We start from the raw sequence: 8,192 nt of genomic DNA, 5'->3' as shown, positions 1-8,192 counted from the left end.
ATTTGCATGTAGGTTTCCAGTAAACAACATGTTGAGCTTGAAACCTTACTCTGGAAAGATTGATGGGGTGGGAAGAGCAGGGGAGTTTCCAGCAAGGGTAGGTAGGTATCTCTGCTGGTATAACTACATAGACCAAACTTTTGCTGAAACCTCATCCTGCGGTTGTAGCGTCTCCTCAGGGACTGGCAGACAGGGGCAAGGCTTTCCTAGCTTGCCCCACAGCGAGCTTCCCACTCCCCCAAGTGGGAGACTCAAACAGAAAATCCCTGCCCTAAAGGTGCCAATTTGATGGAGTGGGGGCAGACAGAGAAGACCATAAGCATGCAGCAGAGGATTGCCTCAGTGTAAGGTATTCCCCACTAGCAACATTTGTCCTAAGTAACAATATTCATGAGGGAGTTCCAAGGTCTAGTGCAAAATGCTGTGTTTTACAACAGTGGGGACATCTGTGTGCTGCTGCCCAGGCTGAACTGGGGAGAATGGGAGAGTTAAATGAAAAAAACCCTCAGTTCATACTGGAGCTGCCAACTGTCGTTACCGGTTAGCAGTTTCTAGCTGCCAGCATTTAGGAAAGTTGCAGCTTAGGGGATTACTTTTCTGCTTAGTTTGAAGTTCAATACCAGTTCGGTCCCTGTTGTGATACAGATGTCTCGGAAACTATGATCTGTGACTACTCAGCTGGCGCCTGCCTTGGGGGGGAGCAGCACTTTGCCCCTTGGCATGATCAGGTTATTTCTTCGAGACGTGGTGCAGCTGGACTTGGAGGCTGGTCACCTGGGGCTGTGTGCTTGCCACAGTTCAAGGATCCCGGGGTTAACAGCTAATGATGAAAACTGCAAGACGATACAAAGAGGATTCAGCTAATCAGGTAACAAAGGAGACAGTAACAAAAAATATTAAGACTTTTGGTTTCATATAGCAACAGTTCTTACACTTTTTATCTGCAGACCTTCATAAATCTTCCAGTGGAGATACGGGGCCATAAATGAATTTAATCTTGCTGCTCTCTGTTATTTTTCATGGACTGCTTGGTTTAAGATGGTGGTTTTCAGCCTGTGGTCTGTAGAGTATTTCTGTTGGTAACAATAGGCGTCTTTGTTGAGTCTTCTAATCTCTCAGCTGATATATTCTCTATCCTCTACTTTCTACCTTTTAATGTCTTTTCCTTTCTGAATTGCAGATGCTTTTTAGGATGGGGAGGGGAGTTGCTCTTACCAATCTCTGGGTGCCTTGCAAAAGAAACAAAATCTTTAAATAACTTCAGCTGGAGCGATCAGAACTTGTTTCTGCCAACGAGCTTGGTACATAATCTGTTACAAAACTGAAGTAAAGCACATTGTCCTTTTTTTTTTTTTTTTCAACTACAGAAAATCTTGGTGTAGTACCTCTGCTCTTTTCTCCTATATGAGTGAGATCAGATGTGTCTGTCTTGCTTCAGCACAGTGTTTAGCAGCAGTTGCATGAAAAAAAATCTCTTCAATCACTAGATGTCAAACTAGCAATGACCTGTTATGCTTCAATGGAAGCGAGTGAGATGATTGAGGAGGGGAGAAAAGATGCTTAAAGAAGCTCAGTCAATTCTACTTCAGCTTTAGATACATATCTGTTCCACACAGCAGCGATGCTTGTTTTTAGTCTAGCTATTTCATGATTATGCTGGATAGAAATTCATGCAAAAGCACTCCCTGCCTAAAAGTTGCCTGTCTTCCCTCATTGACTTTGCCACCTTGAATTCCAGGGGTTGTGGAGACAGGAATTTGTCTTCAGGGTAAAGCTGTACAAGCTAAACTGGGCAGCGTGAAGACAAATCGAGCCATGCTTGTGAAGAACGAGATGCACAGCTTATTTCACTGTGGGCAGCAATGCCAGGATATTTTGTCAGTCTGGTTTATAACTGCATTCAAACAGCAAAGCAGAAATTTTCTCTTCCCCCTAAATGTTTGGCAGAAATCTTGCTTTTGTCTAAAATGCTTCTTAAGCACTGTGCGAACCATTCAGTCCTAAACCAAAACCCAGTTTGATTTGTGCTTTTTCTTCCTAATTTACAAATAAGAGGATTTGGTTTAGTTTCTTCTAATAGCTGTTGGAAAATACAAGGCACCATCCCAAAAGATATTATCTGCTTTATTCTGGAGGGCTTTTTAGCACAATGCAAGTTTCTTTGTGGTAAGAAATGGCGAAGATTGCTGTGCGACTACCAAAGTGTAACGATACGTGCAGGGTATGTGGAAATGGTATCTTGTACAACTTCTGTGCTCAGCACACGCTTTTACTTAGTGCCATGAGATGTGAAAAGAGATTTTAGGACAGATTCTCAATTGGGTCAAGTCTTAGGAGTGAAACTTTATTGTGGAGGTCTTCAAGGGCAATCAGGATCTATCAAGGTATTTGGAGGATGGAATTCTCCAAATTCTCCTCTTTTCTGACTGAGCATAGAGCTATCTCTATAGGTTGCTGTTTGGGGTGTTACTACTGTTGTTGTCTTAAACCAGAACCAGTGGAAGTCCCCAGCTGTGGTCACCAAGTAACCTGAGGTCCATGTTATGTTCTAACCCAAATACTTCTGTTCTTCTCCAAATACCTCCTCTGGTTTCATTTGGATATGATGGAAATCTTCAGTGCCTTTATTTCAGGGGGAGAATGGGCACAACCCAAAGATAAGCTGCTGCCCCACCTCATACTCTGCACACACAAACTTCTGTGAGAGGAAGATGCTCTTTGGGAGCTGTAGTGGCTTCCTTACTTCCATGTTCCTTTCCAGGCCATGCATCCTGAATGGCCAAGACTTCCCAAGGTATAGCAGTATCTCCCTACCCCAGGAGGGGAAATGGTAGCTGGACCATGGGAGAAGCCCTTGGGCATAGAACACAACAATGGCATGAAACATCCTGGATGCATTTTTCAAATTAAAGTAGAATCAGCAGCCACATTTTTGCTGGGTAATCAAAATGTCCATGGAAAATAGAAACAGGGATAACTTTACCATGTTCTTTCTAATTTAAAATTTTCTGCGGAAAGAAAGTGCATTTGACCGCGTCCTTGCAACGGAGAGCTCAGGATTTTAAGTGCTGTTCCTGAAGCAAGCATTGCATTTGGCTTACCATGTGTGACTTCTTGTGAAGCTTCCCTGGGCTCTTGGATGCTGTTCTTGCCAGCGAGAGCAGATTGCTTCCAGCAATAAACATCCCACAAAATTATGTATGTTCTTTAAGAAAAGTACCAAGATTTTCTGCTAATTGCAAAAATACATAATGGATGCCTTCAGCATCTGTTATTTATTCTCTAACCAGCTTTCATCCAAAAGTAACCTTTAAACAAACATTAAGATTGGGTAGCGTAACTGTTCCAATGTGTCACACATATCTACACCCTCCAGTTTAATTATGTTTGAAACACATGCTTGTAGTTAACTTCTAGTGAGAGGGAGAAGTTGTTTCTGTCTATAGCTCGGAGACGTTCACAACCTGGAGAAGATGATGCTCGGTGCCAGAGCTGAAAGCCTGTCTCGGGCTTTTAGCTGCTCTCTTTTTGGAAGCCGAAGCCCAGCAGAGAGGATTTTGCTCACACGACAATTGCTTCCATCTACCACAAGGAGGGGTGCAAGACTCGCAGAGAGGAGGATGTAGCTTGAAAGTGCCATTCATAGACTGTACAGTATTTCCCTATATAGAAAAAACTTTTTAATTAAAAAGCCTGCTTTATTTTTTTTAATGGTGCAATTTTTAAAAAAATCCCCATAAAGAAACATATTTTTGGATGTATATTTTTTGCACTGAGATCTGCTATATTGGTAACTTGGCAACAGTGAACATCATGCTTTTTTTGTCATTATTTAATTGAATCTAATGAGACCAACTAGATGGAGCCAACTTAATTATTGTGGTTGTTCTGTGCCACTACATTCGTGATAAGTTTGTCATTCCATCCTGAAGCAACTAAGCAACTTTCTGAGATTGACTTGGGTGAGAGATTTCCATTAGTGAAGGAGTCGCCTACCTGGTACCACAGCAGAGAAGTGTTTCTGGTGTCTCTCCATCCCGGAGTGCCTCAGAAGTGAGACCTGTCCTGGGCTGGCAGAGGAAACTGGTGGGAAAAGCTGAGTGGTAAACACCTGATTCCCTTTCACAGGGGAATTTTAGAGGGAAACGACTGTAGCTACAAAGTCAAAAACCTAGTGTGCTTTGTCTGTTGATTAATGTCTTTTGGCAAAATCTCCTAGTTGCCCTTCTGCCCTATTATTCCTTCCTCAGGACTCTGATGGAAAAGCATGGACTAGTTTACTCCTTCAGCCATGGCTATGCAGACACTACCTGGGCATCCTTCAGCAGTGACATCCCCATGCTTCCCAAAAGGACCTCAGGGTAGGGGAATGGGAAGAGGCAGGATGGGGCTGGCATCTTGACTGGTGGAGGGCAGAGGAGTGTGAGGAAGCTGGCAGGGTTGCATTGGCAAAGCCTTGTGCTGGGGCATGGCCAGTAATTCTGAGTACAGGGTATGAGCAGGACCAGTACCAGCAGCAGTCCCCAGTGCAGGCTCATTGTCTCCTTCTGTTCCAGTGATATCTGTGTCTTGTGTCACCTCACTGGCAGACAGCAGAGCAGCACTGCTGGAGACTGAACCCCAATGATTTTGCAGCCCCTTTTAGTCAGTCTCCTGTTCCTCTATGCTTAGATGTGTTCCCATCTCTATTACAGATGAGGAGATTAATGCACAAAGAGACTCTGAAACTCAGCAGAAGCACAGCCCAAATGAGTGGCAAAAGGAGAAATAGCCTTTGTTTGCAATGAGCAGCTGCTCAGTTTTGACCAAAGTAGTTCCTAACTCCATGTAGTTAACAGGACAAGTCCCTTAGGAAGGACAGGCTTACTGTGATTTAGGACAACTTACTGCATCAATGAGTAATCCCCAAAGTTATTCCAGGTGTTTAGGTCAGGATGTTAAACAAGTTCTGCTGTTTCTACAAAGTATTGAGAGGAGGTATTTTTTTCAAGGAAATTCGTCTGTGCTATTTTTTAGGGCACCTGCTCATGTTGGTAGAGAAGTGTCTCAAGAACAAGTTAACATAGTTGCAGGCAAAGTCTAAGAACCAAAACTAGTTTGGAAGTTCAGTCCTCCTTGAAGGACATGATATCTCTCAGCAGTCATCCAACCTGCTAATGTCCATCTCTGCTGCAGAATATGACTAGGTAATTATGTTTCAGATAATATGTATTTTTAGAAGTTAAGAACATCAGTTAATTAAAATGATAAGGCACAAGTGACCTTAATAATAATAACAATAAAAAGTGATAACCTTAATTTTGAAAATTAGTGAAAAAATGACTCATCTATTAACTGACACTGAGATAGGGATTACTCTGGAGAAGAGAGATTTTGAGTCCCTTTGGGAGAGCAGGTACGTTTCTGCTGTCTGAATAGGCACAGGGTCACCACAGCAGCTTACCACAGGAGGCATGTGAAGAGCCTTAATTAGCTCGATTGTTATTTTTCCCTCACGAGCAATTCATTAATTCCTGCCTTATGTACCCTCTCTGAACTGCACAGTCCCATAAAAATATGACCCCTGGGGGAAAGGATAAAAGCGGGGAGATGAGAATCCCCACAAACAGCCAAGGAGATGCTGGTGGCACAGAAATGGATAACGTCTTTGGCAAACACCCACATGTGACAGTCCTTGGTACAAATGCAGAGTAATCCTGATGTGCTACTAATTGGTCTAATTGCTTCCAGCAGGGAACCTAGCTCAGATGGGTGAGGACAGGCACTTACTAACTGGGCTCCTGCTGATTCCCAGAAGTTGTTAGTGCAGAATTGTTGAGTGGAGCTCAGGACCTCACACCCAGACCCTGCTTTGGGCGAGCAGAGGTGAAAGCTCTGGGTTTAGTTATTACTGTGTTGATTTGCTCAGGGGCAAAGCTGCTGGCTTCTTTGGGCTGTCTGAGAGGGACTGGACTGGACTGTGTGAGGGGAAGGTGTTGGAGGGGGTTTTGAGCCGTGCCAAGGATACATAGCGAAGTAGTTTCCTTGCATTTTGTCACGTGTCACTGGAAGCAGAGCAGGGACCTGAGTACAAAACCTTGGGATCCCCTGGGCAGAGGTTTCCATTGGGTGCAGGCCTCTCCTGCACTGCTGGTCCCTTTCCCCACCAGTAAAAGGCCCAAAGCTCTCAAGTTGCTAAAGAATTTGATGTTACTTAAGGGGACTTTGGTGCCCCAAAACATGACTGGAAAGCCTGCCAGGCACTCGGAGAGCATGAAATTTGGTTAGAAATCATCTGAAGCTTGTATTTTTTTTCTTTGCTTTCTGATTTCCCTACTTCTGTTTTGTTTGTTTCTGTCCAGTAACCACAAGGAGTAGGAAAGTTGTTTTTTAATTTTTAAAGCAGACTCGGATTTCTGCTTCATCTCTTGGAGCTTTATTTAAGTGAAAAAAAAAAAAAAAAATTCTACCCATCTCCCTCTAACTCCAGTACTGAAAATCTCAAGGAAGTATTATTAGCTCCACTCACCATGCAGTACCTGAGAAAACTTCCCATGCTGTCTCTGTACTGCAGAGTTTAAACTTAAACTGAGAAAATGAGCAAAGGATGAGAGGTGAAAGAGAAATGCTGAAGGTTAAATGTGTTGCCAGACACGTGCAGCAAGTCAGTGAACCTTGCTTGCTGGAAGACCTGCCCTGGCTTATCGGACTGGTGGCAAGCTCTGCCTGCGAGGGCTCAGCCCTGCCTGCAGATCAGCACGTGTGATGCTGAGGAGTTGGGATTGGTCTTTTTTTGGCTCAATTTTAAGTCAGAGCAAGCTCTAAGTGATGGGCAAGTGAGATACATGAGTACACCCTGACCCCCTCCTCTGCAGGCGGTAGAGGTGAGACACAAAGACCACGACCCCATCTTGTCCCTTGCCCGCAGCAGCACCAACCCTGCTCTCTGTCTCATGTGCAGGTGATGGCATCATGGCTTTTCTGCCTCAAAAAGGTGTTTTTAACACCTTAGAGGCATGAGAGAAATGAGAACTCTTTACCATGGTGCTGAGCTGCTTCTGTGAACTTGTTGGCTCCCCACTCTGCTGCTGCTGTGCTCAGCTGTGGGGACAGACCTTCCATTCCTCAGCAAACTCATAATCCCACGCTTGATTCTTTGTGCTTTTTTAAGCCCCTGATGGTGTGAGCAGAGGAGAAGGACTGCTCGTGTGCTTAAAATCCGGTGTCCACCAAAATGAGCCTGTGACTGGTGGGTACGTGGAGGTGGAAAGGGGCTGTTATGCTGCTGCTGGCAGCCACGGGCAGAGGGGCTGCGTCAGCCTGGCCTCCTGTAGGGCTCGAACACAAGGGGGACAGACACCAGTGGGGTGGCAGTGCTGGGCTGTGTGTTGTAGGGGTGAGAGCCTGTCTGGGGGATGGGTTCATCAGGTGGCCATCCATGGGGACTTGGGAACCCTGTCTGGTCTCTGCACACCCCATCCCTGCACACACAGACACCAACAGGCCCCAAAACCTTCTTCTTTAAGGATGACACTACCAGCATCCCATGAGGTCCCTGGGGGTGAAGACACCACCAGCAGCATGAAAAAATGTTTCTGCAGGTAAATAAAGCCCCAAGTTTTCCTATTATTTTAAAGAAGCTGCCTCCTACGTGTGACCTTGGGGTGCGTGTTGATGGGTACCTGCCACAAGAGTTTAGTCTGAATCCAAAGCCTCTCTCCCTCTGCCTTTCTCCCCCAAAATGGGAGCTGTCATCATACTGCTCAATCAAGTCGGCCTGGATGCCAGCTGCCTCCTTTAATAAAAAGGAAAAGTTTCTGGGATGCTGCGTGAGGCCGTTGCTCTGTTTTAAGGAGTGCTCTTGCTCTCTCTTTAATATTTGCCTGGTGTCCTCTGCCTTGTGACTCTAATAAAGGTGTGTTCCTGATGAAATATTTGTTTTAGTGGAAATGGGGGAGATGGCAGGGACCACAGGTCTGTGAATAGACCAGCTGTTGAGGTCACTGTCATCTCTTAAACTGGGAACCCATTGGTAGGGAGGGGAGGAATAATAGGCACCTGGGATGGGTGCAGGTCCCCCTTGCTCTGCAGATGACAGGAGCCCCTGAGGTTGCCCCTTGCCTCCTGGGTAAGAGCACGGCTGTGGGCTGGGTGAGGATGAGACAGGCAGAAATTGGGCTCCTACTGCTCTCTGATAACACAACTGCTTGAAA

The sequence above is a fragment of the Athene noctua genome, chromosome 5 (assembly GCF_965140245.1).
Source record: "Athene noctua chromosome 5, bAthNoc1.hap1.1, whole genome shotgun sequence".
Classification (NCBI taxonomy): Eukaryota; Metazoa; Chordata; class Aves; order Strigiformes; family Strigidae; genus Athene; species Athene noctua.
The sequence above is the reverse complement of the archived record's forward strand: the minus strand, read 5'-3'. Positions refer to the sequence as shown.